At 34.8% G+C, this 25217-nt stretch overlaps 1 long non-coding RNA gene and 1 other non-coding gene across 2 annotated transcripts in view; both read right to left on the bottom strand.

Moving 5' to 3' along the window:
* Positions 1-9237: 9237 nt before the first annotated feature.
* Positions 9238-9310, bottom strand: TRNAK-CUU. The gene has a single exon. It is a non-coding gene; the product is annotated as a tRNA-Lys (tRNA).
* Positions 9311-16284: 6974 nt separating this feature from the next.
* LOC116421169 overlaps positions 16285-25217 on the bottom strand; it is a 58413-nt gene continuing 49480 nt past the window's right edge. Inside the window, exon 4 of the long non-coding RNA XR_004231472.1 lies at positions 16285-16473. This is a non-coding gene — a long non-coding RNA (uncharacterized LOC116421169). The remainder of the gene's footprint in view (positions 16474-25217) is intronic.

Consider the following 25217-nt stretch of genomic DNA (forward strand, 5'->3'; position numbering starts at 1 on the left):
CACATTTAAAAAAAAAAAGAAAGACATACACAGAATTAAAATAAAAGGCTAGAGCAGAATCCATTATACTTTAGTAAAAGAAATGAAGTGGAAGTGCAATAAGCAGGAGTAGTAATCATGATCTTAGAGAAAGTAAATGCAAAAATAAACCTGATTGAGAGATAATCAGAGAAACTGCATTTTACTTAAAGGTACCATAAACAATGAATTAATATTTTTCAAATATTAAAGCAATTTTCTTTGATAAAATCCTCCTTTCATAAATATGTAGGGAACGGAATCAAATTTATAAAAATAAAAGCCATTCCCCAATTGATAAATGATTAAAGAATATGAACAGGTAGTTTTCAGAAGAAGAAACAAAGCTATCTATAGTCATATGGAAAATGCTTCAAATCACTGTTGATTAGTAAAAATGAAAACAATATGTGTGTACCACTTCGTACCTATCAGAAATGATAAATGTTAGAAGGACTGAGGGAAAATAGATATGCTAATAAATTATTGATGGAGTTTTGAAGTGATAAAACTGATAGTTGTGAACTAGAGTGCAATTTGGAAATATGCTCAAAGGTTATCTCAAAGAGACTAAAGAAAAAGAAAAGAAACTTACATGAAAAAAAATTCTAACAACTCTTTTTATGATGGTAAAGAATTGGAAATTTAGGGGATGCTCATCAATTGAAAAATGACTGAACAGGATGAGGCATATGAATGTGATGGAGTACTATTGTGTATAAGAAGTGATGAGGGCAGTGATTTCAGAAAAATATGAGGAAGATCTATATAAATTTTTGAAAAAATGAAATTAAAAATGCAGAATATCATTCACTGTACATAGAAACAACAATATTATAATGATGATCAACTATGAAAGACTTGATTATTTTGTTCAATATAATGATCCAAGACAATTCCAAATTATTCATAATGAAAAAATGCTATCCATTTTCAGAATGAGAAATTATGAACTCAAAGTGCAAATTAAAACGTAACTTTCTTCCTTTTTTGTGCAATATGGTAAACATGGAATTATGTTTTGCATAACACAGTCTTTTCATTGAATGGAGAAGAAAAATATTTAAAACTTAAAAATTAAACAGAAAACTGTCAAATAAATAATAAAAAATTTGAAAGAAGAAAACCACATATTAACATTTTATAGGTTCTCTTGTATTTTTATTTACTTTGTTAAATATTTTGCAATTACATTTTAATCTGATTTAATTTGAGTGTTGTATGTGGGTCAAAATAAAGCCATCACACCTCATGTTGAACATCTGTGTTCTACACTATGATGCCTGAGCTTCAGTACTATCAGTTCCATCTTAATGTCTTCTTTCCCAATAAATCAGTATTATGATAGTGCTGATTTCTTCTCTGGCACTTTGAAAACCATTGTAATGGGTCAGGTTTGAGGCAGATTAAGAGTAGGATTATTACATCCCTTTAAAAGTTTATCTCAATAAAGAACAATTTCCTTTACTTGCTGAATCTTAAATGGACCCAATCCTGGGAAGGTAATAAGACTCAATAGTTGCTACCCCAAACCAGTAGGATCTAGCTTCAGCAGGCATCTACAGACATCTACTACATTGAAAGAAATACAAGAATTACAGTAAGGATTTGTGGAATTGAACCCAAAAGAAATAATGTCTCTCACTTATGAATTTTGCTGACTAGTTGGGAAATGCAGTCCATTCACAAACAACTAGGATGCTATATAATGCAGAATAAAGGCTTAAAAAATATACAAAGTAAGTACTAAGCCACCTCGAAGGGAAAAAGAAATGAAGTTGGATTCCATAAAGAAGGCCACATATAAGCATAGCCTCAAAGATATTAATAAGTTTTTCAATAAGCCAGAATAGGGAAAAGGAGAGAAGAGCAAAGAAAAGGAGGAAAGACATTCCAAATGTAGAAATGATAGGGAAAGTAAGACAACAGGACAGTGTTGGGCATGTATATGGGACAGGGAGCATTCATTTTGGCCACAGTATAGCGTATTTGGAGAAAATTATGTGAGATAAAGTTGAAAACTTAGGAGCTATCAGATTATGGAAGGCTTTGATTACTATGTTAAAAAGTTTGAACTTGCTTAATAAGTCATTAGGGAGCTATCAAAGATTTCCTGGAGCTAAGAAAAGGAATATTTATTTATATTTCCTGTTTCTATTTTCCTTTCTTGCCTGTATCCTCTTTGGAATCTGTTCTTCAAAGTATTACTAATATTTGATTATTAAAATATAATACTATGACAAAATAATATGACAAAATGGGGCAACTAGGTGATGCAGTGGACAGAGCACCAGATCTGGAGTCAAAAAACCCTGAGTTTAAATCCAGCATTGAACACTTATCTATGTGACCCTGAGCAAGTCCCTTAACTCTGTTTACCTCAATTTCTTCATCTGTAAAATGAGCTGGAGAAATAAATGACAAATCATTCCTGTATTTTGCCAAAAAAATCCCAAATGAGGTCATTAAGAGTCAGACATAACTGAAACAATTGAATAAATATGACATAATGGACAAAAAAAAAATAACAGACTTAGATAGATCTGAGTTCAAGTCCTACCTTGGACATGTACTATCTAATTGACCCTGAACAAGTCTTGTAATATCTTATCCCACTCAATTCTCCAATATTATAAATTGTAGGAGACTTGCTAATATGCACTGGTAAAAGTAGTTTTCTCACCAGGATTCCCCTATTCTCATAAAATCCCAGATATGTACCAATGATATTTTAAGAATTTTGCAATTAAATAGAATATCAACAAAGCAGGAGCAGCTTTTTGTGTTATGGATTCACCAATGACTTTTCAAACTCAGCACATCCAAAAGGGAACTTATCTTTTCCTCTAAACTGTTCCCTCTTTCTTTCTTTCTTGTTATCAAAGGCACAATTACTGAAGCTCACAACCTGTGTCATCTTCAACTCCTCACTCACATCACCCAACATATTCATTATAAAGACAAATCTTATCATTTCTAACTTTTTAACAACTCTCCTGTATGTCTCCCTTTCTCCACTCATATAACCACTACCCTATTACAGCCCCTTTCATTAACTCTTGCCTGGACTATTACAATAATTTTATAATTTGTCTCCTTGCCTCAAGTCTCTCCCCATTCCTCATCCTTTAGTCAGCTGTCAGGGTGATTTTCCTAAAGTATAGGTCTATAAATGTCACTCACTAAATAAAATCTGGTGATTCCCTATTAAATATAATATCAAACATAAAACCTTCTATTTGACATTTAAAGCCATTAACAGTCTGGCCCCTTCCTAGCTTTCTGGTCTTCTTAATACTTTATTTCCCTCCATATACCCTTTGATCTTGTTACACTGATCTCTTTATTTCCCTCCAACAGGATTTCATTCAACTCTTTGCATCCCTGACTTCCTTCAGTTCCTACCTTCTGCAAGAGGCCTTCCAGGATCCCTACCTTTCTTCTAAGATTACCTTCAATTACACTGCTTGTATCTTTAGGTATTATTTGCATGTTGTCTCCTCTATTAAAATATGGATTTGTTGAGAATAAGGACTATATTTTTTGCCTTTTTAAGAATCAAAGTCTACTCCATCATGCTGTTCCAAAATAGGGCCACAACAAAGAAAAATTCTAAGAAACATGAAATGGTTTTATGAACTAATGCAGAGCAAAGAAAATGGAACCAAGAGAACAATGACATAATGACTGCAATGCCATAAATGAAAATAAGATGAAAAGGCAACTGAGCTCTGATTAATTTCAATGACTAATTTTGGTCTGTGAAAACAGATGATGAAACATTTTTCTTCTTTTAGTAGAAAGGTAGAGGCCTATGGCAGTACTATTGAATGTTTTGTCAATCAATTTTCATAACTGTTTTTCTTTGTAATAAATGAAAGTTCAATATATGTCCTTAATGTTAGTCCTTATTCTTAGTGTATCTTTGTTGTATCTACATGCTCGATACTTGAAATACTTCTATTTCAGTCCAAAGACTTATATTAGATAGATTCATACATCTTGAATGAAAAAGTTATGAGTCAATTAAAGTTTTGATCATATAAAATGTATATTTTATTCAAAATATTATTGATGAATTTTTGTTTTTTCAATTTTTGAAATTCAGCCATATTTTATTTTTCCAATTACAAGTAAAGATAGTTTTCAACATTTGTTTTTGTAAGATTTTGAGTTCCAATTTTTTTTCTCCCTTCCTGGCCAAGGTAGAAAGCAATCTTATACGGATTATACATGCACAATAATTTTTGAAATATTTCCATATTAGTCATTTCTGAAAGAAAAATCAGAACAAAAGGGGAAAATCATGAGAAAGAAAAAGCAAACAAAAAAGTGAAAACAGTATGTTTCTATGCTAATACAGTTCCATAGGTTTTTCTCTGAATAGAAATAGTAGTTTCCATTGGAATCTATTGGAATAATGTATTGCTGAGAACTAAGTCCATTATAAGTTGATCATATTGCTGCCTCAATGAGTTCACAGTTTATCAGGGAGACTACATACAAACAACTATATACAAATGAGATATATAAAGGAAAATTGGAGATAATCACACAATGAAGGCACTAAGAATAGGAACTAACATTAAGGACATACATTGAACTCTTATTTATTACAAAAGAAAACAGTTATGAAAACAGATTGATAAAACATTTGATCGTGTGTGCAACATTGTGCTGCCTTAAACTTTAGCATTCTACTAAGAGGAAAAAAAAGTTTCATCATCTGTTTTCTCAGACCAAAGTTAGTCACTGAAATTAATGAGAGCTCAGTTGCCTTTTCATCTTATTTTCATTTATGGCATTGCAGTCATTATGCCATTGTTCTCTTGATTCTATTTTCTTTGCTCTGTATCAGATCATAAAGCCATTCCATGCTTCTTTGAATTCTTTATGTTTGTCACTCTTTATTGTGACCTAATATTCTATTACCTTACAATATAATGGTTTTTTCAGCATTCATGAACTTTTGAAATCCACCTTTTTTCCAGTATTTTTTTTTTTGCTACCCTAAAAAGTGACTGTGGTATATGCTGAACTATCCTTTCTATAACCATTCATTCTACCCTTCTCAGTTAGGATGTATTTCTTCTCTCCTCCACAAAGTTCTGGTCTAAAAATGGTCTTCATCTAAACAAGAATCACAACAATAATGTACTATAATGAATAAGTGGTATAAGGCATTAAACAAAATCTGTCTTCAATTTTGTCCCTATGATAGTAGCTGACATTCCAATAGTAATTTAAAATGATAAAGCACTTTGTAATCATGATCTCATTTGCTTCTCCCAATAGTCCTATGAGAAATTTCCCATTTGAAAGATGGGAAAATTGAGGCTCACAAAGGGAAAGTGATGACACTCCAAATGTAGTAATGGAAAGAGTTGAGTTTGAAACTAAAGATCCCTGATTTCAAGTCCAACATTCTTTCCTCTCTATTATGCAAAACATAAACATCACAGTTTGAAAGATGCCATTTGTAGAAGGAAGCCATTTGCAGAGTGGAGCTATTTCCAAATCTTCTCTGTCTCTCTCTTTCTCTGTCACACACACACACACACACACACACACTAGCTCTTGTATGGCTGCAAATAAGAAAAGTTGAATACTTTTCTTAGTGTAATTCATCTCATTTATTGACAAAGGGGTACCCATCTCCTCCCCCAATCCTGTGCATTTGTCTGCCAAAGCTCTGAGATTCTTGGCATTCAGTATGATTTGTAATGTAAATTATATAATTGTACTTTCACATATTTTAACATCAAATGGAATGATTGACTACAGAATCTGAGCAGTCTACAGGTGGGGGTCAATTATCATCGGAATAATCACAGGACCACACAAGAATAGCATAGCCATAGAGTATGACATATTTTTATCTCTATGCATTTCAATGAAGTCAGGCTGGTACATAAAAGGTTATCACCTAGGAAACATATTTTCCTAAGCACAAGTTAAACATGCAAGCCAGATCAGCATAGATATTCAATTTAGCCAGTCAACCCTAACCTATTAATATTTTAACAAAATCCAGTGAGGATAATTTTTTTTCTTTGATCCCATTTCGTTTGAGCAGTCGGGAAAAAGAAGAAAAATTAAAAACAAAATAGTCAAGCATACAGAATGAGGTTATGTATTAAGTGGGCTATTTAATGTTTCTGGCATTTCATAGCCCTGGGGAAAGTGTGGATGGATTTAACAATCAAGATCTGTGTTCCCTTGGCCACAAAGTTCGAGGAACATAAAATAATCTATACTTCCAAGCTGACAAATCTTACCTGACACTCGACTTCATCTCACCGGGACTCCCTAAATCAGCATTAATCATGTGTTACAGGGAATACACAGAATTGTAAAACACACCCAGCTGAAGAGGGAGATGGAAGGTCTTCAGGCAAAGGTTTTAATCAATACTAGGTGGGACGATAACCAGCAGCTATTGTTTTAATCTTCACATATGAGAAGGAACTGATGCAAAACATAAGCTTACCAGGAACCTTGGCAGCTTTAAAGGTGGCCTGTGGAAAACAAAAATTGAGTGGGAGGTTAGCCAAACGGTAGAGGTATATTAGTCAACCAACACATATTATCTTTTATGGATGAGTTATGGTTAGACTAGATATTTGCACTGAATCTTTGCAAGGGGCCTGGGATCTCAGAATCTTCCTTTCCCAAGATTCAAGTCACATGCATTTATTAAGCACCTACTATATGCCACTTATTGTGATAGGCAGTAGAAAAGATATAAAAATGAAGTAAACATTGGCTTTAGTAATTTACATTCTACCAGGAATGTCTAAATAAAAGAGGAAATTCTTTTTAATTTAAATTTTCAGTCTCAAATTCTCTCCCTCCTTTTGCCCCTTCTTTATCCATTGAGAAGGCAAGAAACATATTATCACTTATATATATATATATATATATATATATATATATATATATGTATATCAGCCATTTTTACATTGGCTATATTGCAAAATAAATAAAACAACAACACATACACATGCACATATACATATACACAAAAAAAAGAAAGGAAGGAAGAAAGAAAAAGAAAGAAAGAAAGAAAGAAAGAAAGAACGAAAGAAGGAAGGAAGGAAGGAAGGAAGGAAGGAAGGAAGGAAGGAAGGAAGGAAGGAAGGAAGGAAGGAAGGAAGGAAGGAAAGAAAAAAAGAAAGAAAGAAAGAAAGAAAGAAAGAAAGAAAGAAAGAAAGAAAGAAAGAAAGAAAAAGAAGTGAAAAAAATATATTTCAATCTATACTTAGAGTTCATCAGGCCCCCTCTGGAGGTGAATAGCATTTTCTAACATGAGTGTTTTGGAATTCTTATGGATCATTTTATTAATCAGAGTAGCTAAGTCTTTTTCAGTTGATTATTATTACAATATAGATGTTCTTTTTCTTCTTATTTCACTTTGCATTGGATCGTATAAGTCTAAGGGGAACTTTAAAAAAAAATATGATGCATAAGGGAAAATGAATTGAATTAACTACTTGTGTAATCTCAGGCATTTCATGTTTCCTTTATGGAATTCAAATTCTTTGTCCATAAAATGAAAGAATTGGACTAGGTTTTGTCTAAGATAACTTGTTTCTCTAAAACTTACCATCCTGCTCAGTTCTTTTTACTCTACTCTAGCCAATTAGTCAAAGAGGAGAATATGAAACCTGACAATGTTTAACCATAATATCAACTTTTCATAGAATTGTAAGGGAGAAGTTCTATCTTAATCTCAATAAATATAATCACAAGAGTTAATTGAATCACTCAATGAACCAAAGTTGTAAACTAGTTTTGAGCAGGCCCTTATTAGTTTGAGACTATGACTTGATTTTATTCAATGGATATAAAGCAGATGATGCTAAATAAGAAACATCTCATGATTAGTTGAAAAGATTAAGTCAAATTCCTGACATATGTATAAAACAGTATATAAGGTCACAGTCAACCAGTTAATGGGATAATCCATACTAATAGTAGAGGAGTTCTGGTTCAAAGGATTCTGATTCAAAAGTTGGAGCTAAGGGGATGGGGAGAGTGAAAAAAGGATAGAGGAAGAAAAAAGAGACAGACAGACAGACACACACACACACACACACACACACACAGAAGAGAGAGATAAACTGGGACTATTCTCTCCCTGCCACAATCCCCCACACTCACTGGCCATTTCAACAGAGATTGGACAATTAGAAGATCATGCATTTTGTTGGGATTAAAGAAACTGAATGAGGAGACAACACAGGACTATAATTATCCAGAAAATGGCAACATTAGAGATCATGTCTCTCCCAGAATCATAGTGTTACCTGTGGTTCAGACTACTTCCAAAAGACAAACAAATGTTATGGTGTTCACTGTAAAGATGATTATGGCAAGTTCAGATCACTAATCCCCTGTTTTTATGAATTTAATTATTGTTCCTCCAGCTTCACAGACCCATGGATGATACTCTTCTTCCTCTGACAGGCATGTTATTCAAGAAATTCCCTATTCTCTAGGCGATTCTTGGACTATGGCTAAATTTCAAGGAATCTGTGAGCTTGGGTAGAGAAAAACATTTTTATTTTCACTCACCTTTGATTTCCATTGTAACCCTATGTATTTTATGTTAGGCATTTAAAAACATGGCTCAAGAGGAAATCCAGAAACTTCATTGTTAGAATCTTTACAAACTGTTAAGTCATTGGAGTTGATTTGATCTTAGAAGAAGATATTTTGGGCCAGAACTTGAAACAAGGTACTAAGTGGAACTGATAGAAACAATGCTTGTGTTCACACCTTTAGAGAGCTCATAAGTATCTAGGTACTCCATGGAGTTCACATATTTGGGAGATTTCAGAGAGCATGCTGGGAGATATCCCACAATCCCACTCTCAGAGAAGTAGCATAAATACAGTTCCAGTGAGCCACTCGAAGGAATTTTGGGGACTAGGGTCGGAGACAGAGCATTCTGGAAGAAAGCCTACAAGCCCTATCTTCGAGGAAAGAGATTCATTGCATCTTCCAACTTGATACTGACTGGAGGCTGAAGAAAGCAGAGGCAGAAGCCAAGGGCAAAGCTTCAAGACCTCTTGGAGCCAAGCAGAGAGTTAGGCCTCAACTAATCGGGCTATTTTGGAAGGAGAAATAAATGTTTGCATTTTTACCACCTGGCTGCATTTTGGAGTAATTATTGATTGAAACTAAGGCTGCCTCCAAAAAACCTTCACATTTTGGAGCCCAATGTGGGGCTCGAACCCACGACCCTGGGATTAAGAGTCCCATGCTCTACCAACTGAGCTAGCCGGGCCATTTTGGAAGGAGAAATAAACGTTTGCATTTTTACCAGCTGGCTGCATTTTGGAGTAATTATTGATTATAACTGAAAACTAAGGCTTCCTCCAGAAAACCTTCACACTTCATGAACCCAGTGGGGTTTATGACATGCACATAAACACACACATACACACACACACACACACACACACACTACACACAGAATTTAACACCTCCTGCTCTAATCCTAGACTCTTGAATTTTGGATAATTCTTGAAAAACTACTTAATCTCCTTTCTTTGAACAGAAGTCTAGATTTGATATGACTGCATAAGAAATTCCCATTCTAAGGAAAAACTGGATTCTAAGACTTTTATATTTAGGAATATTTGCAGAGTAATATGCAAGGCTGATGCTGTCCCACAAATCTCTAATTTCTTTCTAGAAGCTAGATTATAGGATCATTCTGTCTAGAAAATCATAGTCCGTAGGAACCAGGGGTATTGTTCATTGTCTCCCTCTCAAGCCAAGTAAGCGAATATATTTATGCTACATGCTTTTGCAGGAACACTATCATTGTCCAAGTTTCTGCCACCTTTTGGGTTGAGCAATCCAATTTCAGAGATGACAGTCTCTTGGGTTAAAAATTTTCTTGGTTGAGAAATTAAGGTTTCCATACCTCTGATCCATAGCAACTTCCATTGTTTGATTGTTCATTAGTTCCTGAGAGGAGAAGAAAGGCAGAGGAAACTGCATAAGAACAGTCATCTCTCTTTCTCTTAAGTCTTCATCACCATTTGAATCTGTCAGTTTTTAAGTTGATGAAGACAGTTAACCCTAAATTTTAATCCATGTAGCTACTACCTTTTAATGAGTGGCTATTCCCAAATTCTAGGTGAAACAAAGAAATAGAACAAAGTTTGATATGAATTAAAGGTCAGTTTGTCCAGTGGACTTCAGCTAATTGTTTTTGTTCTGGGAGAAGGGGAATGAATTCTATCATACTACATGGTCCTCAGTGACTGCATCCTCATTTTCATTAGCAATATCTTTACCCAGTTGGTTGCAAAGAGCCCACTGCAAATTCTGTGCAGAATTCATATTGATGCAAAATAATTTGGCAACTGCAAATGAAAGAATTCTTTCCATCTTGCCCAGCATGAATGTGAGACGGGGCAGAGTCTGCCTGGCAAATTGAAAGAGGGAAAAAAAAGAAATGTCTGTTCACAATCAAGAAAACATGAGCACATTAAGGAACAGTTTCCATTCTCCATGCTTGAAGGGAGACAGCCACCACCAAGCTACTGAAAACAAAAAGCCTAGTTTGAGAAACCCGCCTGTCACTCTCTCCTTGTTTTCATCACATGCTTTTTCCTTGACCTAATTAAAGCTCTTGCTTTATGCTAAATAATTTCCGAAGCTGGCTGTCATTTTCCAAAGCTGGTCTTTTTAAACTCTATCAACACCTAGAACAGAATCATGCATCCAAAGTACCCCAGTAATTAATATGAATGTCTTAAATGCTCCTTCACACCAAGGGAAGAAGGTACTCTGCTTTTTGCATTTGGAGATGACAAATGTCTTGAAAGGGCAAATGCTTTCTCTTGGTTGGAAGAGTACATTTGAAAAAGTCCTGTACCTGGTATAACAGCACCTGAGTTCAAATCCTGCCTTTTTCACTAGTAACATAACCTGTTGTTGTACTTTCTTACTCTGAATCTCAGTTTCTGCATTGAGAAAAAAAAGATGATTGAACTAAACAATCTCTAGGATATTCCAACTCCAAAGCATGTACTGCCTTGCTTAATTTTTAAACCAACAAATATAAATACTTCAGTGTACAAGAGAAAGGATTGCAAATGAAACCATGAACTTCTATTATGTATAGTTTATTTATTAAAGTATATTTTGGGGCAATTAGATGGTGCACTCGGTCTGGAATCAGGAAAATCTGGGTTCAAATTCAGCCTCAGATACTTATTAGCTGTGTGACTCTGAAAAAGTGACTCAACCCTATTTATTTTAGTTTCCTCATCTGTAAAATGAGCTGGAGAAGGAAAAGGGAAATCACTTCAGTGTCTTTGCCAGGAAAACCTCAAATGGGATCACAAAGAGTTGGACATGACTGATACAACTAAACAATAACAATATATTAAGTTGAACACGCTTTTTGTTTATTGTTTTTTGGCAGGGAAATTGGGGTTAAGTGACTTGTTTAGGGTCACACAGCTGATAAGCGTTAAGTGTTTGAGGTCAAATTTGAACTCGGGTCCTTTTGACTCCATAGCCCAGTGCTCTATCCATTGCCTTCTAGCTGCCCTTGAACAAGCCTTTAACAGAATGGACTCATTTGTATACCCTTCTGAACTTTTTGGGCATTTTTCCTTCGTACTTTTTAATGCCTTAGTGATGTTTTCTGTCACTTTACTCCTGTCTCTCCCTCAACTCCTACCCTCTTCACCCCAACCTTTCTCTTATGTAGTCAAATGAAGCAAAATCAACACACTGGATCTGTATAGAGATGTCTGTCTTATTCCAAACTGCTAGTCCATCACCTTCTTCCAGAAAGGAAGGAAGCATATGAAACTGAAATCATGATTTCACCCCTTGTTTAACACATTTGCATATATGGATGATCCCTTTTAATCCTCAATTTGCAGGTCTTTTTTTACAAAACAAAAAATAAAGCAATCACTATATTCTGAATTCAGTCAACATGGACTTGAAACAAACAAAGTTTTCTTTCTCATCCTGACTGCCCAGATTTGTTTTTTATACATCTCTATGTACACACGTGAATGTGCATGCACAAACACACACATCACTAGTTTGAATTTTAAATACATTTCCAGACATCTTACACAGGAGGTTGACTCAAGATTGCTTTTTCCTAGAGGATTAGAGAGAGAGTCTGAGTCTCCTTAGGTGCCAGAATAGCTATACTCTTTATACCAGACCTTTAATTCAGTATCTAATAGGTATAATATTTGTCAAGTTCTGTGTCCTTGGAATTGGACTCTGTGCCTTCCATCGCTCCCTTCTCCAATCTATCCTTTATATAACTAACAAATTGTTATTTCTTTTTTTAAATAATTATAACTTTTTATTGACAGAACCCATGCCTGGATAATTTTTTGCAACATTATCCCTTGCACTCACTTCTGTTCCGATTTTTCCCCTCCCTCCCTCCACCCCCTCCCCCAGATGGAAAGCAAACCTATACATGTTAAATATGTCACAGTAAATATGACACAGGTACAATATATGTGTGCAGAACCGAATAGTTCTCTTGTTGCACAGGAAGAATTGGATTCAGAAGGTAAAAATAACCCGGGAAGAAAAACAAAAATGCAAGCAGTTTACACTTATTTCCCAGTGTTCTTTCTTTGGGTGTAGCTGCTTCTGTCCATCATTGATCAAATGAAACTGAGTTAGAGCTTCTCTTTGTCAAAGAAGTCCACTTCCATCAGAATACATCTTCATACAGTATCGTTGTTGAAGCATATAATGATCTCCTAGTTCTGCTCATTTCACTTAGCATCAGTTCATGTAAGTCTCTCCAAGCCTCTCTGTATTCATCTTGCTGGTCATTTCTTACAGAACAATATTCCATAACATTCATATACCACAATTTACCCAATCATTCTCCAACTGATGGGCATCCATTCATTTTCCAGTTTCTAGCCACTACAAACAGGGCTGCCACAAACATTTTGGCACATACAGGTCTCTTTCCCTTCTTTAGTATCTCTTTGGGGTATAAGCCCAGTAGAAACACTGCGGGATCAAAGGATATGTACAGTTTGATAACTTTTTGGGCATAATTCCAGATTGCTCTCCAGAATGGTTGGATTCGTTCACAACTCCACCAACCAATGCATCAGTGTCCCAGTTTTCCTGCATCCCCTGCAACATTGATCATTATTTTTTCCTGTCATCTTAGCCAATCTGACAGGTGTAGTGGTATCTCAGAGTTGTCTTAATTTTCATTTCTATGATCAATAGTGATTTAGAACACTCTTTCTTATGAGTGGAAATAGTTTCAATTTTATCATCTGAAAATTGTCTATTCATATCCTTTGATCATTTATCATAAATTGTTATTCCTAAAACACAGGATTAACCATTCTACTCCCTGTTCAAGAAATTCTAGTGATGCCCATTGTCTCTCTGATAAACCACTGACTCTTCTATTTGACAGTTAGTCCCTTCACAATCTTTCTACAGCCTACCCTTTCCTTGTTATTATCTTTATTCATTTTGCATTTTAGCCAAAATGGCCTATTTACTTTTTCCCCATGCAAGATATTCCAATTTTAGCTTCCCTGACTCCCTCCCCAGTTGTTGGTGAACCCCTTCATCAGAGTACTTTGTTTTTATATGCAAGAGGAAGTTCAAGGAAATTCCCAATCAATACGGTAAGATTAAAGAAGGAGGAAATTGATCTGAATGGTATGTCTTTCCTATGGAGGTGGTCATGAGGCCCCAATAATCTTGCTGACTCAGAGAACTCTTACTGGTCCTCATGTAGAGGTTTTCTCCAAGATGATTGGTGACAGAAGGAAAGCGTATGATGGCAAACTCTTTGCAAAAGCATTATCTTTTTTCTTGGTTTAAAAAAAAGTGAGTCATGAAATTGTTCATTTTCTTTTCTCTATTTTTTTCTCTCTCTAAAATTTCCAAACCTGAGTATAGCAGAAAGGTTGGGAAAGATTGGGAGGGCAACGTCTTCCCTTTCCCTTCCCCTTGGAGAGAAAATTGGCAATTTTAAAGAAATCTAAGACATCTTGTACTTACTACTGCCCTCCTGATTTCTATTCTGAGCATTGTGTCAAAGATAAAAGTTTCTGAAAATAGACTTCTCATGCAAGCTAGAGAGTTCCCACAAGATTTGAAAGTCCCTATGTTCTATTATTTGGGAATCAGCCTCCCAGAGGGAGAGTTCCATAACAACATAGTAAGAAAAGGAAAAAGAACGAATATCTCAAAGCTGAAGGACTAAAGTAATACTGTGCTTGGTCAGGAAATCTGGACTTTGTCAATCTTCCATGACCTTATAGTGAATTATTTGGATAGTATAGTTCTGAAGTGAATGGAAAATGTTCTTCAGTAACAGCTATATATTTTTACCTTTCAGAGAGAATATGATGGACTATCTGGGTACTTATGTTTTTACATTTGTTCATAGATTCTTGTTCTTTTGCATCTTATATATTTGTGATGTTGGATAAAATAAAAGATGTCCCACACCTAATATCTGTGTATAAGTAAACAGACAGACAAAGACAGAGACAGAGAGACAAAGATCAGACCCCTTCCTGTGTTTTAACAGGAGAATAACAAATGAGGGAGAAATTAACTCTTTGGGATTAAGCCCCTAGGATCAACTCCATTTTATGAGTCCAGAGATCCTTGGGGGATGAACTCTAAGTGTACCCACAGAAAACCTGTATCTGTTATATGTTTTATCCTCACAATTATATGCAATGTCCTTAAAAGCATGAATTATTTCATTTTAATCTTTGTATCACCAGGACCCAACAGAGCACCTGACATAACGTAGTCATTTAATAAATGCTTCTTAGATAACTTAATAAAATATACCTCCAAATCATCTCATATATCTTACTAGGATGACTACTAAGCATTTATTCTATAACCTTGATGACCTAAAAGTTGTTGAGTTATTTAGGGGCCAGAAGGCTCGTGAGGCATTGCTTTAAAATAAACTCTATAATAATGTATTTTTTTTACTCTATTCCTGGTATTGGGAGTCAATATGAAAAGAAGAGATGATCTGTTCACAATAATCTATTGATACAACATCACAGAAAGAACACTGACTTTCTTCAGTGGAATCAGAGAATCTGAATATGAATCTTGGATCTGCTGGGTCAGTTTTAACTTTCCCTTTCTGGGTTTCAGTTTCCTCCTTTCAAATACTGAAATTATTGAAATTGAAAATAAAGGAATTAAACCAGCTAAGGTCTAAGTTGTGTAATATAATAAATAAAGAAAATCCCTGTTGATGCTGCCAAAACATTTTAATATCAATTATATTAACTTTCAGTAACCATCACAAATATGTAACTTCATAAAGGATTTTGTTGTTCAATTTTGTCCAATTCTTTATGATCCCATTTGGGTTTTTATTGGCAGATACTAGACTGTTTTCCATTTCGTTCTCCTGCTCATTTTACAGATGGGGAAACAGAGTAAAGTGACTTTCCCAGGGTTATACAGCTAATAAGTGTGTAAGGCCAAATTTGAACTCTGAGAGGTGAGTCTTGCTGACTCCAGACCTGTCACTATCCACTGCACCATCTAGACTTAGGTTAAAGTCTTCCCTCTTATACATATTAGCTGTAATGCTATGAACAAAAGTCACTTAACCTCTCACTGTCCCAAGAATCACCTTAAAATGATGAGTTGCTTACCTGTAATTTGGTATAAGGAGTTTCCACATAGGAACATTTGAGCTGAAAGGGATCGCAGAAGCCATTCAGTTCAATTTCATGTTAAGGATGAGTAATTGAGGCACAGGGAGCTTATGTGGTATTCCCAAGGTCAGGGAGTCAATGGTACAGGTTGTATTTGTACACAACTTTTGATTCCAATTTATTTATTCTTTCCATTTTGTCATGCTGCCTTGAATTTCCAGCACCAGTGAAATCATAACTACCATATAGGAGCACAGGTATTTCCAAGGTAACCATTTTCATACATATTTATATATGTGTGTGTGTGTATATATATGTGTGTGTGTGTGTGTGTGTGTATTTATATTTATGTAGCTAAAATTTATATAGGATCTACTGTGCCTGGCACTATGCTAAACACTTTACAAGTTTTAATTCATTTGATCCTCACAACAATTCTAAGAGATATTATTATTCCCATTTTACGGATAAAGAATCTGGAGTAGAAAGAGGTTAAATGGCTTGCTTAGAGATAACACACTTATTGAATGATTAAGGCTTGATTTGAACTCAGGTTTTTTTTTTTTTTTTTTTTTTGTTGTTGTTGTTGTTGTTGTTGTTGTTGTTGTTGTTGTTGTTGTTGTCTCTAGGGCCAGAGCTCTATTTACTGAGCCTCCAAACTGCTGAGGTGATTCATTTGAAATTATCAGTGCAAAGGGTCCATAATTATCTCTTCTGGATTGGGTTTAATGAACAACATCCAGACTTCTGAGACAGCCTAATATAAGAGAAAACAAAAACAAAAAATAAGTTAACTCGAAGTCAGAAAACATTGGTTTGAGTCTTTGCTCAGCCACGGATTAGTCATGTGGCTACAAACTTGTCACTGCATTTTTCTGAGCTTTTATTTGCAAAATGAAAGGTATTTTAGCTTAGAACACTTGGCCTGGAGTCAGAAAGACAGCTCTCAAACATTTACTGTGTAACTCTGGACACATTATTTAATCTCCATTTCCCTCACTTTCTCCATATGTAAAATAGAGATGATGATGATAATAGCACTTACTCCCCAAGGTTGTTGTGAGGATCAATAAGAAAATAATTGTAAAGTTCTTAGCATTTAGTAAATGCTATTGACAAATATTGATTATTATCATTATTAAAATGGAAACAATAATGCTAAATAGTTGATTTCCTGACCATAGGGAATTTCTTTCACCAAAGCAGATTATCACCTTTCTATGATTTAGTTGAGAAGTTCTAAGCAGATGCCTGAGGCAGATAAGGATCAAATATATCAAGGTGAAGAATGTGAGTTTGGGGCTTCCTGAGAAAGCCCATCTCTCTATCCACTCAACCACAGTTTCTGTGATATAATGATAACCAGAGTATAACATTGTCAGTACATTATTTTGTTTGATTCTTATAACAACTCCATAGAATACATATACTCACCACTAGAATGTGAGTATCTTGAGAGCTGGAATTTTCTTAGTTTTCTACTGCTATTCTAAGAACTTAGCTCCATGCTTTGCACATAGTAAATGAATCCATTTATACAATACACATTATTATACTTAAATTTACAGATGAGAAAACCAAGGCTCAAAAAATTTGAAATAATTCACCCGTTTTTCACATCTAGTAAGACTCATAGTTAGGATCTGAACCCAAGCTTAATACTTCATACATAATTATGCTGCCTATTTGTTTGATCTTTATCTAAGAACTATCAGGAATGATGAGCCTCAGGATCTCACAAGGCTTAATCCATTAATTTTGTCAAGTATGAATAAAGTACAATAGAGACTATGGTTCTACCAAAAGCTCATATACACAATTATATACAAGATTGACCTTTGAATAATGCAATCATATAATGGGGTCTTTGATATCATCTTAGGCATTACCCCATTTAATAGATAAGGAAAATGGAGGCCTTGAGAAGTTAGGTGATTTGTCTAAGCTCCCTACAGCTAGCAAATAATAGAGGTAGGATCTGAATCCAAGTCTTGGGACAGTACTATTTCTATAGACTGCACTATTTTGAATTCTCAGAGAGCGGTTTGCTAATTAGAAATTTGAGTTCAACTACCAAAAGACATCAATAGTTCTGAGCACAATCAGTCAAGATCCATGGTCAATTAAAGGCCACATTGGATTCTCAGACTTGGGGGATAGTCATTTTAATCATGTAATTTTTGGAAAAACAAAGAGCTCAAGGATCCTAATTTGGGACAGTATTTCTGAAAGACTGTTTTCACCCATGTTGTGCTTAACAAAAGGGCAGATGAACACTGTATTGTACTTAGCCTTACTCAGTGATTTTCTTTCCCTCAAATTTAAAGTCTACCAAAGAGGATATTAGTACTCAAGGCAAGTCACTTCCCAAGGAATCTCAGATACAAAGTAGCAGTTGAGGTAATTTGAGGTTGAGAATAGAAACAAGCTTTGAAAGAAACTTTTTCCCTCTCTCTATATGTTCAACTGCTTCAGAAATCCATCAGAAAGTTAATTATAGCAGCAGCCTCAGCAAGAAAGAGACACTGACAAGCAAGCTCTCTGGGAGCCTGCACAATGCAATGTTGCACCCAGAAAACCCATTTGCAGGAGTCCTTGTTTTAGGTGATTATAGAAAAGCGAGAAGTTTCAAGAAAGAAAAATATCAGGACAAATCATTACTTAAATGTGGATTACTTTATCTTTCAAAAAAGCACATCAACAATTAGTAAAGTAGGATTGCTTAGAGCCAAGAGAAATGTGTAATACAATTACATCTGTAATAGACACCTTCTAATCCCTACATATACAAAAATTCAATGGGAGAAGGTAATAATACCTATTACTCTCAGGTTCCAATTACTCTTTAACTCATTTTCATTCCCATTCTCTGGTCACTTCTCATCCTTTTTTGAAACTAGTCATTGCTAACAAATTACTTAGACGTTATGTCAGTAATAAAGAACAAAGCATTTACTTTGTATTATAAGTATTATAAATTCATTCCCTACTCAAACCCTAGCAGATTACTTGTTGATTCCAAAAGACTCAAGGAAAGAAGCTGGATCCAGTAATGGTAAACCCAGTCCCAGTGCTGAAGATAACCTAGAGAAAGTGAAAATATTGAGGGTAGTAATTTACCCATCCCATGGGATTAAGAAATCCTCAGGATTATAAAGTTTCCGTTGTTTGAAACAGGAATTTGACTCCACCTAGGAAATTAATTGTACTTTGAATAGGATACAAACATTAAGTAGTCTGGCCACAGAGCCTATAAACTAGGCATTAGTAGTAGCAAAAGGATCCCCATGACTAGTTTAGAATTCAATGTCCTACCTTGGAAGGAAAGGAATAAAATCACAGTCTCATACCCCACCATAGAATAAAACATATATAGTTACAGATGTTTCAGCCCTTTGTTCCTTTTTTACTTCTTCCAAATGTTCTTTCTACTATATACTTAGCCATAGTAGTAATAATGGAAATAATAATAATAAAATAGCTAAAAGTTATATGTAATTTTTAAACGTTTGCAAAGCATTTTACAACTGCAACATCTGAGTATTCTCTGAATCACACTTCCACTTTTAGATCACATTGCCCAAATATCAACCACTTATCTGATCAGAGTAAATGGAGACTAGAAGTGACTTTTCTCTTAGTGTGTTTCTCCCCATGTTTCTGATTTGCTAAAAGTCATTCAGACTTAATTAACTTTTAAAATAGGTTATTTACCAAAGTGGCATAATAAAAATTGTCACAAAACATCCCTCTCCAACAGTTATACTAAATCTAGGGAGAAGGTGGGTTCAGTGTTAGAGAGCACATGTAGCAAAGAAATAACTAACAATCCTAGTTTTTGGCAATCCTTTTCCCTCCATTCTGGAGTATTCATAAAGTTCCCCTTAGGCATAGTATAACTTTTATGCTGGGTTCCTAAAAGTGTTTCTCAGTCAATCAATAAACATTTATTAAGCGCCTACTTTGTTCTAGATACTATACTAGGGGCTAGAGTGCAAAAAAAAAATAAATAAATAAATAAAAAAAGCCAAAAGTCAGTCCTTGCTTTCAAGGAACTTACCATCTAATGGGGAAAGAACAGGCAAACAAATATTTACAAACAACCAGATACAGGAAAAATAGGAAATAATTAACAGAGGAAAGATACTGGCATTAAGAAGAGATGGAGATAGCTTTACTCTGCCTTCCCACATCATATCTAGTCTGTTATTGACTCTTGATATAGACAATGCGTTATACTGGGATTACTTCTAGCATCTCAAAGAATAAGCCCCAAATCCACTGTTCCTCCAAAATTCACTAGATCCTTTTCTAATCAAGGTTGAGCAGGAGAATAAGGCCAAATTTGAGGCTCTCTTATGCTATTAAAGCAACTATTCAGGCGACTGGCCAGAAATGTTCTTTCCTACCCCCCTATTTACTTGAATCCAGAAGTGAGTCAATATTTTATAGACAACCTGAAAGTTTCCTTAACTAACCTGAACATACTTCCTGTGCAGTATTATTTCAAATCATTTCATTGCTTTCAAGGACTTTTTACTTTCCCCAAGCAAGATTTCTTAACCCAGGGTCTATGAACTAGATTTAAAAAAAAAGTTTTAACTATACTTTAATATTATTTGTTCTCTCTATAAGTCTACACATTTTATTTTATAATGTTTTTTTTCAGAACAGTTCTTTAGGCTTCACCAGTCTACTAAAAGGGGCCATGTCACAAAAATATTAAATATTTTTGGTTAAAGTTTTTGATTGGTTATTGACTAAAATATATTCTCACATAAACAAGTGAAACAAGGTCCATTCTCCCACATGTAACTTGGGGATCTTGATGTGTGGTTTGAAGGGAAACTGAATAGATTATATCTAGCCTCTTCTCACCTAACTCTCTCTAAGGGAGACTAATTCTTGCCAGGAGCTGGAAACAGGGTTAGGGCTAACAGAAGCTTGTTCACTCTAGAATTATATATATCTACTCCCTTAAATATTATTTATGTAGGGGATATATTTTTCAGATTCAAGTTAATTTTTGATCATTATTTCATTATTGGAGTAAGGAAGACCCCAAGCTTTGTACCTAATGGTTGACCCATTTCCTACTATGTACCAATTCTACTATGAGCACAGGTTTCCAAGAAATTCATTTATATAAGTCAAAGCAAAATAAAAAATCAAGATAGCATACATAGGAGAATATATACTAGACAATATAGAGTGTAGGAACTCTCCCATTAAGAGTGAGATAATTCAATGATGTGTTCTAGATCTCAGTCAAGGGAAGTTTCCCAGAGTCTCTAGTGTAGCAAGCAGGGGAAAGGAACATGATAGAGACTTCCAGCTCGTCTCATGTTTTCCCAATCCTTTCTTTCAGCAACCTAAACTGGGGTTGCCTTCATCCATCTTTTCTCTTGATGCTGATAGTTTGAGGTATTCAAAGCAAGTTGAAGATGTAAAGAAAACTGAAGAGTACTAAGTCAAAGGATATGCACAGTTTGATAACTTTTTGAACATAGTTCCAAACTGCTCTCCAGAATGATTGGATCAGTTCACAACTCTACCAATAATGTATCAGTGTCCCAGTTTTCCCACATCCCCTCCAACATTCATCATTATTTTTTCCTGTCATCTTAGCCAATCTGAGAGGTGTGTAGTGGTATCTCAGAGTTGTCTTAATTTGCATTTCTCTGATCATTAGTGATCTGGAACACCTTTTCATATAGAAGTAGCTAAGAAGTAGCTATTATAAATCAAGTCTTCCTGACTCAAGTCCAGTGCTTTCTCCACAATGTCACGCTGCCTCAGAGTTAAGAGGGGAGGGAAAGACAAGAAAATTGAATGGTCAAAATACTGGCAAAGTAATGACTAATTACTCTTTACAGAGTGAACTTTTATTCTTGTCAGTTGTTGCTTCTATACTATTTATTGAAGATATCCAAATTTTAGTTAGGTAAGAATCATCCCTGCCCAATAAACTCTTTACATTGGATTATTAGCCAAATATTCTCCTGCCCTCATTCATTTAGGCAACATACATTTATTAAGCACATTTTAAAAGTGTGCAGACTACAGTGCCTAGTGCTGGGCAATATATAAAATGTCAGTAAGATGAAGTTCTTTGAAGAGTTTATAGTTTTATAGGAAGATAAGATATCAATACAATGCCAATGTGCAATATTGTAAAATGAGTACATTATACCATTACCCCAAAAAAATACTTTTATATGGATTAGGAAAAAGTTTATTCTAAGCAGAAGAGGCCTTGGAAGACTTCATGGAAGAGGCAGCTTTAAAGTATGGTCTATCTAGGACAATTCAACAATGCCTACTATCATATTCAGTAATTTAAATGAACCATTTTTAAAATAATAGTACTAAAAAACAGAGGGAGTGAGATTTTATGCTAAAATATTATAGCAGGCTCTCTTGCAATTGCTCTCAAATGAACAACCAGCAATGAGAGATTATTATAAAATTAAGATCTTTAAAGAAAGAAGGCTATGGAAATCTAAAATCAATAACAAAGTAAATTTTTATATTTTGTGCCAGTAAAAAGAGAATTAAAGGTATAATATAAGATTATGGTTTAGAAGAAAAGCTGACTAGATTTCTTTGTGTGATTTTTATTTTTGCTGATACATAATTGATGCATTTATAATTCCTTAGGGAAGATTTTTACTTCCTGAAAAGTTTGGCTAAGACAGTCTGGTCCAATAAAAAAGCACTGGACTAAAGGAGACTACTCTTACTAATGAAACTTAACTAGATAGATGGCTTTGGTAGTTCACTTTCCTGGGGGCTTTATATTCGCTCTCTACTAGAGGGATAATTATACCTTGCCTTACTTCATTAGTTATGAACATTTCTCTGTGATACTTTTTGGGGTTTTCTTGGCAATGATGCTGGAGTCATTTGTCATTTCCTTCTCCAGCTCATTTTACTAATGTGGAGACTGAGTCTGTAAAAAGGGTTAATGAATTGTCCAGGAGGTATGTGGAATTGGATTTGAATTCACAAAGATGAATCTTTCAGATTCCAAGTCCAGTGCTCTATTCATTGTACCACTGGGCTGCCTACTTACTTCAAAAGTATTTTCTGAGAGCAAACTGAAGGGGAAAAAATGAAAACTGGAGTTTCTAAGAGGCTGAAAACATTAATTGACTTATATATGCAACTTTAGTATTTTCCAAGTGATATATATATGTATATGTGCTATATATATATTTTATATATGTAAATATGTGATCATTTTATCCTCACAGAAACCTTATAAGGTAGTTATAGTTATACTAACTGTAACTGTATTAATAATATAGTTATTATTAATATCATTTTATAGATAAAGAAAGCTGAGGCCCAGAGGGAGGTAATGAGTTGCCAAGGCAACACAGCTCATAAGCAGGAGAGTCAGGATTCCAATCCAAATCTTATGACTTGAAATTCAGGGCAGGTTTCATTATTACACATAAGTTAGCGCATATGATTCTGTGGCATGTACATTATCTTATGCGCCAAGTCCCTTCAAATGGCTCATTCTAACATTTCACATAAGTTTGCAAAATATGGGTATAATTTTTCATGAACCTTTGTGAGGAATCAGAAATGTAGAATTACTACTCTTCCTCATTGCTGTGATCTGTTTGAAGTGCTAGATTCTCTTCATTCATCACAAATACTTGCAAGACTAATTCCTTTAGCATTTTATCTTTTTAGTTCTCTCTTTTAAGTCTAACTACCAGAAAAAGCAAGCTATAAACCCAGTGTACATTTCTCCACTTCCCAATTCCTTACAATTTGGCTTCTGACCGCCTCACAAGTGACATTTCTCTGTCTAAGTTTACTGACAATGATGACTGGTAAATCTGATAGACTTTTCTTAGATCTCATACTTCTTGACTTCTCTGAAGCTTTTTACATTGTTGGCCACTCTCTCCTTTTGGAAATTCTTTCTTCTTTCAGTTTTTCACAACACAGTTTTCTCCTGGTCCTCCAACACATCTGATTTTTCAATTTCTTTTGTCATATCATTGTCCATGCTCTTGTGAAGTTTTTTTCTAGTCTGGATTTTGTATTCCCCCTCCTCCACCTTTTCCTACTCTTCCCCATCCCCACCTCCACTCTCTTCTACCTTGGTTTCTGTCTCTTTGCCTCTCTGTCTATCTCTCTCTTTCCCCCTCCTCACCTATAACTGATCACATAAATTCTCATGAATGTGACTTATCTCTATACAGATGACTCCCAAGTTATGTATTCAACATTTCCAAATAGATATACCATATGAAGCTCAAATTCAGTATGCCCAAACTGAAATTCATCATTTCCTGCCCTCAACCCACCCATCCTCCTAATTTTCCTATTTCTGTCAAAGATACCACCATTCTCCCCATAACCCATTGATATCTTGGAATTATCCTCAACCATTCACATTCTTTCCACATCTTGTCAATTTACCTCCATTTTCCACCTCTGTTTTCTTCTCTATTTACATGCTACAATGCTAGTTTTAGCTTCTCATCAACCTCCTCTTGCCCAGACAATTGCAATAATCTTCTGATTAGTTTCCCTGCAGCCCTCTTTCATCCTCTCACAAGCTGCCAAAATAACCTTCCTAGAGTGCAGGTCAAACTATATCCACTACTCTCCTCACCCTACTCAATAAGGAACCACTGATACTTTTCATGACTCTGAAGTTTCAGTTGCTCCCTATTACCTCAAGGATAAAATGCATATTTCTTTGGCATTTAAAACCCTGAGGAGCCTTTCATTTCCAGACATTTAACATTTCTCCTCTCACTTAGTATTTGAGTCATAATGGTTTACCTGCTCTTTCTAATATTTGGCACTCCATCTCCCATGCTTAGAATGCTTTCCCTTCCCATTTTCTCCTTTTAGAACCTCTACCTCCCTTAAAGGCTCACATCAAATGCTATTTCCTTAACCATGCCTTTTTTCCCTAATAAGTTATTAGTGGTTTTTGTCCTCATTCATTTTTTCTTTTACTTTATACATGTTTTCCATTTATTAATCTAAATACAAATTAAATCCTACCAATAGATTATAAACTTCTTGAGTGTAAGGATTATTTCAATTTTATTTTTGTAATTCCGAAACCTAGCATAGTGCTTTCACAAAATAGGTACTTAATAAGTGCTTGTTAAATTAAACTTATTTGAATCTGTTGCTTCCTCTTATAAGCCATTATTATATTATATTGTATTATATTATATTATATTATATATACTATATTATATTATAAGCCAGCTATGCCAAGAAGTAAATTACTAGAAGCTATGTAAACTACTCTAGGTGCTTAATCTTTGCTTTTGATCAATAACACCACTAATATTAATAAGAACTACTACAAAAAAAGTTGTACAACTTGCCTGGGGAAGTGCTGCTTTTTCTCTGCTGATTGCCCTCAGACATAGCTTGAGTGAACATTTAACAGGGAAGTCATAAAGATTATGCTTCAAGTTAAACTAAATGACCTGTAAAGTCCAATTCAAA

This window comes from Sarcophilus harrisii, chromosome 2 (assembly GCF_902635505.1).
Source record: "Sarcophilus harrisii chromosome 2, mSarHar1.11, whole genome shotgun sequence".
In the NCBI taxonomy this organism is placed as follows: domain Eukaryota; kingdom Metazoa; phylum Chordata; class Mammalia; order Dasyuromorphia; family Dasyuridae; genus Sarcophilus; species Sarcophilus harrisii.